Source organism: Armigeres subalbatus, chromosome 2, assembly GCF_024139115.2.
Source record: "Armigeres subalbatus isolate Guangzhou_Male chromosome 2, GZ_Asu_2, whole genome shotgun sequence".
In the NCBI taxonomy this organism is placed as follows: domain Eukaryota; kingdom Metazoa; phylum Arthropoda; class Insecta; order Diptera; family Culicidae; genus Armigeres; species Armigeres subalbatus.
The window spans coordinates 73451885-73461195 of record NC_085140.1 but is presented as its reverse complement, the minus strand read 5'-3'; the positions used below and the strand labels follow the sequence as shown (position 1 = coordinate 73461195).

The 9311-nt window shown below is 41.4% G+C and overlaps 1 long non-coding RNA gene across 1 annotated transcript; it reads left to right on the top strand.

Moving 5' to 3' along the window:
- The first annotated feature begins 662 nt into the window (after window positions 1-662).
- Window positions 663-6051, top strand: LOC134214536 (uncharacterized). The gene is made up of 3 exons (XR_009979821.1): window positions 663-979; window positions 1377-1579; window positions 5491-6051. It is a non-coding gene; the product is annotated as an uncharacterized LOC134214536 (long non-coding RNA).
- Window positions 6052-9311: the final 3260 nt, after the last annotated feature.

Genomic DNA, 9311 nt, shown 5'->3' with positions numbered 1-9311 from the left:
TTCCCCGCAAGAATATCCACAAGGCCACATGAAAATCACCTAATCAAGTAACGGAAAGCCAAATCGACCACATCGATGGTAAAATCTTCTCCGACATCACGAACGTACGCACAGCAGTGCGAATATTGAATCCGACCACTACCTCGTTGCAGTATGTCTGCGCTCAAAACTCTCGACGGTGTACAACACGCGTCAGAGTCGTCCGCCGGGGCTAAACATTGGGCGGCTACAGGACGGTAGACTAGCCAAAGGATACGCGTAGCAGCTGGAAGTGGCACTCCCAACGGAAGAGCAGCTAAACGCAGCGTCGCTTGAAGATGGCTGGAGAGATATTCGATCTGCCATTGGTAGCACCGCAACCGCTGCACTTGGGACGGTGCCCCTGGATCAGTGAAACGATTGGTATGACGGTGAATGTGAGTGTTGTGTCTCGACATGAGATACGTTCTGAAATAGACTGATGAATTACATACAGTGTGCTGAATTATCACTTTTGCTTCTTCATTATTATTTAGTGTGTAATGTATATGTCATTTGACAAGCTATTAATGTAGCGTCAGTATATAAATATACAAATGTATATGTATGCAATTTGAGTTGAAATATAAACCAACAGTAATGAACTGGTGTCATTCCTGTTCTGGACGTCAACCGACTTAGATATTATTTCAAGGTGTTATCCCGAAAGTTTCCCTCTGCAGTACTTATCAAGTGGCGACGAGGTAAAAAGTTATTGAAACGTGCTTATTGACGAACGCTGAGCAACTTTGGTTAGTGGTGATTTTGGTGCGGTGGCCCGGAGGATAATCTGCATAACTACGGCGTATATACGGGGTCATCGAACAACAAAAAAGAACGGATCGAACTGATTTCGGGTGCAGTGGTTTAGGACCTATTATCTCGCCTAATATTGAAGTTGATCTGCCGCTAATTTGTTGAAGTTTCGTTCGGCGGGGTCGGTGGCCATTGAAACGCGAAAGTGAGTAAAGTGGAAGTTAAGCTAATTTTCATATCTACGAACTATCTTTCGTTGCTTGTTGCCGCCATAGAAGTATTTTCGGACAAGTGATGATAAAAAACTAATGTAAATTGACCTTGAGACAATAGAAACTGTTTGACACAATATAAGTTGTGTTACAATAGCCGTGGTGTAACAATAGCCGTGGTGTAACAATAGCCGTAGTGTAACAATAACGTAACAATAGCTGTTGTACAAGAATTGCCATTTTTTTTATTACGCGGCTAGTTAGCGAACAGTGAAGCGCGGTGTGCGCGGTTGTTGAACTTTATAAAAAAAAGTTTTAAACAAAAACGATTGTTTTTTGAAGAATTGTAATAGAAAAGTATTAACGTTTTTATTTCTGTATCGTTAATAGGAACAGTGTACGTTAACGCCGAAGTTGACGCTGATTGGCATCCATACACTCTGCTCAGTGGCGAGAGCTTTGGTCATCGGCGATAAGGACTCAGGCGACAGGTGAAAATCGGGTGAATAGACGAAACTGTGGTTGGACAAATCTCCGCCGCATCCTATTCGCTAGCTAACTGGCTAGTGCGAGTTGAAGTTGGCAGATATCTGGTAAGCTACCTCCTTATTTTTGCGCATTTTTATTTGAATCGCTTTTGTGATGGCTTTGACAACCATTATGGAGCCATATAGGAAAGGTACTCCTTTTAATGAATGGGCCGAGCGATTGGCCTCTGTTTTTCGATTAAATAAAATTAAAGACGAAGATAAAAAAGATTATTTTGCCACTTTGTGTGGACCAGCTGTGTACAGTGAAATTAAATTGCTATTTCCCAATAATAAATTTGAAGATATCGATTATACCGAAATGATACAAAAGTTGAAAAGTAGATTTGACAAATCTGAATCGGATATGATTCAGAGATTTAAATTTAACCACCGTGTGCAGCAGCCAGATGAAACAATAGAAGATTTTGTTCTTTCGGTGAAACTGCAAGCGGAGTTTTGCTCTTTTGAAAATTTTAAACAGAAGGCTATTTTAGATCGTATAATAGCGGGAGTGAAAGACAAGGCATTGCAACAGAAATTGTTGAGCGAGGACAACTTAACCTTGCCAAATGCCGAAAAATTGGTAGTTACGTGGGAAATGGCATCTACAAATGCAAAACAGATAGGTTTAAATGACAATTTCGGGCAGATTGCTTCTCTTCGACAGCGTGGTCCGGCTGGTTTAGCATTCAAAAAGCTTGCTGAAGCATATCAGCTAGCAGGTCATAGTCATTCGAGGGGTCCAGTAAAGAGTCGGTTAGGATACCAGCAACAAAAATGGCAGCGACCGTATAATCGTCAGAAACAATTAAGCTGGAACAAAGGGTCCCCGAAAAACAGAGAATTCAGTGAAGACAGAACTTGCGATTTTTGTGGCGTGAAAGGGCATTTGAAACGTAAATGTTTTAAATTAAAAAACCTAAAAAGGGATTCTGTACAGTTTGTGGATGAATGGAAAACGGATAACAACATTGATAAAGATGGAGACACCAGCATTAGCGGACTGTTCAACCGGCTTAAGACTGATAAATCCGATAGTGAGGACGACGACATGGACGCAGGTGAATTTGAATGCATGATGGTATCCTCAATCAATAGAATTAACAATCCTTGTTTAGTGAACTTAGTGGTCCAGGGTAATGAATTAAGTATGGAGGTAGATTGCGGGTCTTCGGTCACGGTCATCAGGAAAATCAATATTTACGGAGTGTAAATAAATCGTTGAGCAAGTGTAAGAAACAATTGGTGGTAGTAAACGGCAATAAGTTGGACATTATGGGGAAGCAAATGTTTTAGTTACTTTTAGAGGAAATCAGCAAATCTGAAGCTTTTGGTTATTAACTGCGAGAACGAATTTATTCCATTGCTGGGCAGAACCTGGCTTGACGTATTTTTTGGGAACTGGAGAGATTTTTTTTCTGGCTCATTGACAATAAATGGATTAGCGGAACACAATGCATATGCGACAATACATGAAGTGAAACAGAGATTTCCAAATGTATTTATAAAAGATTTTTCGACACCCATTGATGGATATGAAGCAGAGCTCGTATTGAAAGACGAATCACCCATATTCAAGAAGGCTTATAATGTGCCTTATCGTTTACGGGACAAAGTTATTGAATATTTAAATCGTTTAGAGCGAGAAGGTGTAATTACTCCAGTCAAGTTTAGTGAATGGGCATCTCCAATTGTCATTGTTATGAAAAGGAACAATGACATACGACTTGTAATAGATTGTAAAGTGTCGATAAATAAACTGATCATACCCAATTCGTACCCTTTGCCCACAGCTCAAGATTTATTTGCTGGCTTGGCAGGGTGCAAGATGTTCTGTTCACTTGATTTAGAAGGGGCATATACTCAACTATCATTAACAGAAAAATTTAGAAAATTTATGGTTATAAACACGATAAAGGGACTTTTATTTACAACAGGTTGCCACAAGGAGCTTCCTCGAGCGCAGCAATATTTCAGCAAGTGATGGATCAAGTGTTGGACGGTTTGAAATATGTATATTGTTATTTGGACGATGTGTTAATCGCAGGTGTTAACTTTAATGACTGTAGAGAAAAGCTTTTATTGGTGTTACAAAGGTTAAAAGATGCAAACATTAAAGTTAATTGGGAGAAATGCAGATTTTTTGTCGCAGAGCTTGAGTATCTCGGTCACGTTTTAAGTGAGAAGGGTTTGTCTCCATGTCCAGATAAAATCTCGACAATACAAAAGGCAAAGGCCCCTAAAAACACTACTGAATTGAAATCCTTTTTAGGATTAATAAATTATTATAATAAATTTATTCCTCATCTTTCTTCCAAGTTGTATTATTTATACAACTTGTTAAAAAAAAATGTTAGGTATGATTGGGATGAAAATTGTGACAAGGCTTTTGAGATTGGTAAAATCCCTGCTGGAAGCAAATTTTTTTGGAGTTCTATGACCTGAAGAAAACCGATAGTCATAGTGTCGGATGCTTCGAGCTATGGACTGGGTGGAGTTATTGCTCACGAAGTGGATGGAATTGAAAAGCCTGTGTACTTTACGTCGTTTTCCTGAATTCTGCTCAAAAAATCGTACCCTATTCTTCATTTAGAGGCTCTGGCGTTAGTATGTACGATAAAAATTCCATAAATATCTTTATGGCCAGCATTTAAAAGTTTTTACGGATCATAAGCCCTAGTTGGAATTTTCGGGAAGGAAGGGAAGAATTCTATATTTGTGACTAGGATCCAGCGATTTGTTATGGAATGTTCAATTTACGATTTTGACATATTTTATAGACCTTCAAGGAAAATGGGGAACGCGGATTTTTGTTCTCGATTTCCCCTGGACCAACCGATACCAAATGGTTACGATATTGAACATGTAAAAAACATAAATTTCTCAAATGAGTTTCCAATTGATTACATAATAATTGCAAATGAGACCGAACAGGATGAATTTCTAAAAAAAATTATGTTTTTCATGCAGCATGGCTGGCCAAAGCGAGTCGAAAGACAGTTTGTGAATGTATTTGCCAATCAACGTGATTTGGAAGTTGTAGACAAATGTCTCATGTATCAGGGGCGAGTGGTTATACCACGTAAAATGCATAAAGATACTAAAATTAATTCATGCCAATCATAATGGGGTTGTTAAAATGAAGCAATTAGCACGACGTACGGTGTACTGGTTCGGCATAAATAGTGACATAGAAAGGTTTGTGGCTCAGTGTGAAACATGTGGTTGTATGGCAATAGTACCGAAGAAAACAATAACGTCTAAATGGACACCTGCCAAAAGGCCTTTCAGTAGAATACACGTGGATTTTTTCTTTTTCTCTAGCCATACATTTTTGTTAATAGTAGATAGCTTCTCTAAATGGATTGAAGTAGATTGGATGAGAAATGGAACGGATTGTCCAAAGGTGGTTAAGAAATTAGTAGCATTTTCGCGCGTTTTGGATTGCCTGACTGTTTTAGTATCTGATGGAGGTCCTCCATTCAATTCTGGTTCTTTTGTATTTTTTGAAAAACAAGGCATAGAAGTTCTTAAAGTCCACCCTATAACCCGGCAAGCAATGGACAAGCCGAAAGGCTGGTTAGGACAGTGAAAGAAGTTTTAAAAAGTTTTTAGTTGATCCGGAGGTCATGGAACTAGATTTGGAGAACCAGATCAATTTATTTTTATTTAATTATAGAAATACCTGTTTGACGGAAGATGAGGAATTCCCATCTGAAAAAGTTTTTCGATACAAACCAAAGACAATTCTCGACTTAATTAACCCAAAGATGAACCAAAAAAATAAAATTTCAAATAAAATTGATCACTCAAATGATGATTCCTTAGTAAACCCAGTTCGGGTGAACAAAAATGATCCTCTGGCAAATTTGATGAGTGGCGATACTATATGGTATAAAAACCATAATCCTCATAACCCAGCCAGATGGTTAAAAGCAATATTTATAGCGCCAATTTCTCGACATGTTTTCCAGGTGGAAATTGGAAGCGTGCGAACAACAGCTCATCGCACACAAATTCGACCGTTTATTGAACCGACCGTGCCGGATCGACCTAACTTGATGCTCCCTATGACGAATACTCGTAGTATGACTAGAGCAATCGGCGAGTCAGCTGAGATGCCTACACCGGACATTAGTTGTGAAGATCCTGGAGCGGATGCTGGGAAGCCAACTCGCTCGAGGCGGAAGAGAAGGATGGAGAGCACAACGCCTATTGAATTAAGGCGTTCGAAACGATCTAGGATGAGCAAGACCGATCCGGATTTCGTGTATTTTAATTAGAGTTTGAAGTGTGAATAATTGTCCGTTCGGATTGAAAGCGACAGTTAGAGAAGAACTTGCGTAAGGGTAAAGGAGTTGTTGTGTCTCGATATGAGATACGTTCTGAAATAGACTGATGAATTACATACAGTGTGCTGAATTATCACTTTTGCTTCTTCATTATTATTTAGTGTGTAATGTATATGTCATTTGACAAGCTATTAATGTAGCGTCAGTATATAAATATACAAATGTATATGTATGCAATTTGAGTTGAAATATAAACCAACAGTAATGAACTGGGGTCATTCCTGTTCTGGACGTCAACCGACTTAGATATTATTTCAAGGTGTTATCCCGAAAGTTTCCCTCTGCAGTACTTATCAGTGAGCAGTTAGTGGAAGAGAAGAATGCATCATGGGCGAGATTGCTGCAACACCGCACGAGGGCGAACGAGGAATAATATAAACGGGCGCGGAACAATATAAACGGGCGCGGGGCCCTCCTTAGCCGTGCGGTAAGACGCGCGGCTACAAAGCAAGACCATGCTGAGGGTGGGTGGGTTCGATTCCCGGTGCCGGTTTAGGCAGTTTTCGGATTGGAAATTGTCTCGACTTCCCCGGGTATAAAAGTATCATCGTGTTAGCCTCATGATACACGAATGCAAAAATGGTAACTTGGCTTAGAAACCTCGCAGTTAATAACTGTGGAAGTGCTTAATGAACATTAAGCTGCGAGGCGGCTCTGCCCCAGTATGGGAATGTAATGTCAATAAGAAGAAGAAGGAACAGACAAAACTCGATTTTCCGGAAGAAAAAGCTGGAGACCGTGAAGAGACGGAGCAACTGTATCGCGCTGATAACACACGAAAGTTCTGTGAGAAGTTGAACCGTTCACGTAAGGGCCACGTGCCACAGCCTGATATGTGTAAGGACATAAACGGGAATCTTCTTACAAAAGAGCGTGAGGTGATCCACATGTGGCGGCAGCACTACGAAGAGCACCTGAATGTCGATATGGCAGACAAAGATGGCGGTATGGTGATGAACCTAGGAGCACGCGCGCAGGGCATGCGACTTCTGGCTCCGAATCTCCAGGAAATCCAGGAGGAGATTGGCCGGCTGAAGAACTACAAAGCCCCTGGAATTGACCAAGTACCAGGAGAGCTATTTAAACACGGTGGTGAGGCACTGGCTAGAGCGCTGCACTGGGTCAATACCAAGATTTGGGAGGTGGAAGTTTTGCCGCATGAGTGGATGGAAGGTGTCGTGTGTCCCATCTACAAAAAGGGCGTCCCAAATTGTATGCCGTCGACTAGCACCAATTGCAAGGGAGTTCGTGGGGCAGTACCAGGTGTTCGCCATGCGCCAAGTACTGCAGAAATGCCGCGAATACAACGTGCCCGTGATGTGCGTAGTTCGAGTTTCAGGGGCATTCTCGAGTCCCTTCGAAATGCGCAGAGGGTTACGGCAAGGTGATGGTCTTTCGTGTCTGATGTTCAACATCGCTTTGGAAGGGGTAAAATGAAGAGCAGGGATTAACAAGAGTGGTACAATTTTCAATAAGTCCGTCCTGCTATTTGGCTTCGCCGACGACATAGATATTATCCCTAGCAGCACACATATTCCACATAGGTTACTGCAACTCATATGTGACCGGATTTAGTCACAATCAGGTTGCTGTAACCATTTTCGTCTGACTTGCGCTGCTCGGGATGGCACGTAACTTTGAGAAGATGGAAGCCTAAATCAGACTGAAGAGGGAAGCCAAGCGGATCGGACTAGTCATCAACACGTCGAAGACGAAGTACATGATAGGAAGAGGTTCAAGAGAAGACAATGTGAGCCACCCACCGCGAGTTTGCATCGGTGGCGACGAGATCGAGGTGGTAGAAGAATTTGTGTACTTGGGCTCACTGGTGACTGCCAAAAATGATACAAGCAGAGAAATTCGGAGACGCATAGTGGCTGGAAATCGTACGTACTTTGAATTCCGCAAGACGCTCCGATCGAATAGAGCTCGCCGCCATACCAAACTGACAATCTACAAAACGCTCATTAGACCGGTAGTCCTCTACGGACTCGAGACCTGGACGATGCTTGTGGAGGACCAACGCGCACTTGGAGTTTTCGAAAGGAAAGTGCTGCGTACCATCTATGGGGGGTGCAGATGGTGGACGGTACTGAAGGAGGCGAATGAACCACGAGTTGCATGAGCTGCTGGGAGAACCATCCATCGTTCACACCACGAAAATTGGACGACTGCGGTGGGCCGGGCACGTAGCCAGAATGTCGGACAGTAACCCGGTGAAAATGGTTCTTGACAACGATCCGACGGGGAGAAGAAGGCGAGGTGCGCAGCGGGCAAGGTGCATCGATCAGGTGGAAGATGACTTGCGGACCCTCCGTGGACTGCGTGTTTGGCGACTTCGGCCTTAGTCTGAATAAATAAATAAATAATAAGATCATTTTGAGTACAGCATTGGTATTGTGACAAAGCAGTATTTGCATATTGCCCCGCTTCCCCTATAGTAATATGTATTCATTACGAATGTAATTCCTACAATCTTTTTTAATGTCTATCAATTTAAATTTTGGTACGAAAACTATTTTAATCTTTTAGTGGAATGTATTTACTTGTCATAAGACGAGTTTGTACAATTCCATTTAATTCCACTACGTTTAGTAGTGGAATTAAATTAAATTTTGGTTTAACAACTAGTTCTTCACCCTCCCCCACTAAAAGTGTTTGGAGACTGCCTAGTTTATGCATAGTAATAATGTGAGGATTGTACGGTACGTATTACTAATTAACGGCATAAATAACTATAGCGCCACTCAGAGGTAGTTACAACAGGGCATGGGATTCATTTGACTCATACGAGAGCTCTCTGAAGAAGTCGAGAAATTATTCTCCGAACATTCTACACCCAGGTTTTTTACACGGTTTGGTTTTGGTCGTTTAAGACCTTCAGCGTAAATGAAGCAATGAGTTAACCCCACCAAAAAATGCACAAAAAACAAAGAAAATTCAGGGGGTATTTGAAAAGCTGCAAAAGTTCAGGTTAACCGAGAAATTAATGAATTCCAACCGCGTAAAAAAAAACCTGGGTGTACTATGGATTTACTGGATCCGATATAGAACCCAGACACCATCAGCAGTCTGTAACTGCACTTCTTAACGCTATGCTGCAGGAGGCACATTCCAACATTTTTTTAGGCCAAATCGCCCATAGAAAACCATGTAGAGAAATAGAACATTTACAATGCAGTGCCAAGAAATAATTCATTGATCGAAACGCCACCAAGGCTATCTCGCTTGAACATAATGACCTAGAAAACATTACATCTCATCAAAACCCAAGTTCATTACCTCCAGAACATCGAAAGTGAAAACATAAAACATCTCCTCCTACCCGGAAGCACGCGATTTTCCGCCGACTGGTGAGTATTTAAAACAGACGTCGGACCCCCTCCCACTGAAACTTTGAAAAAGTAGAACGAAGGAGTCTTGCCTCTGTAGTAGTTGTCACC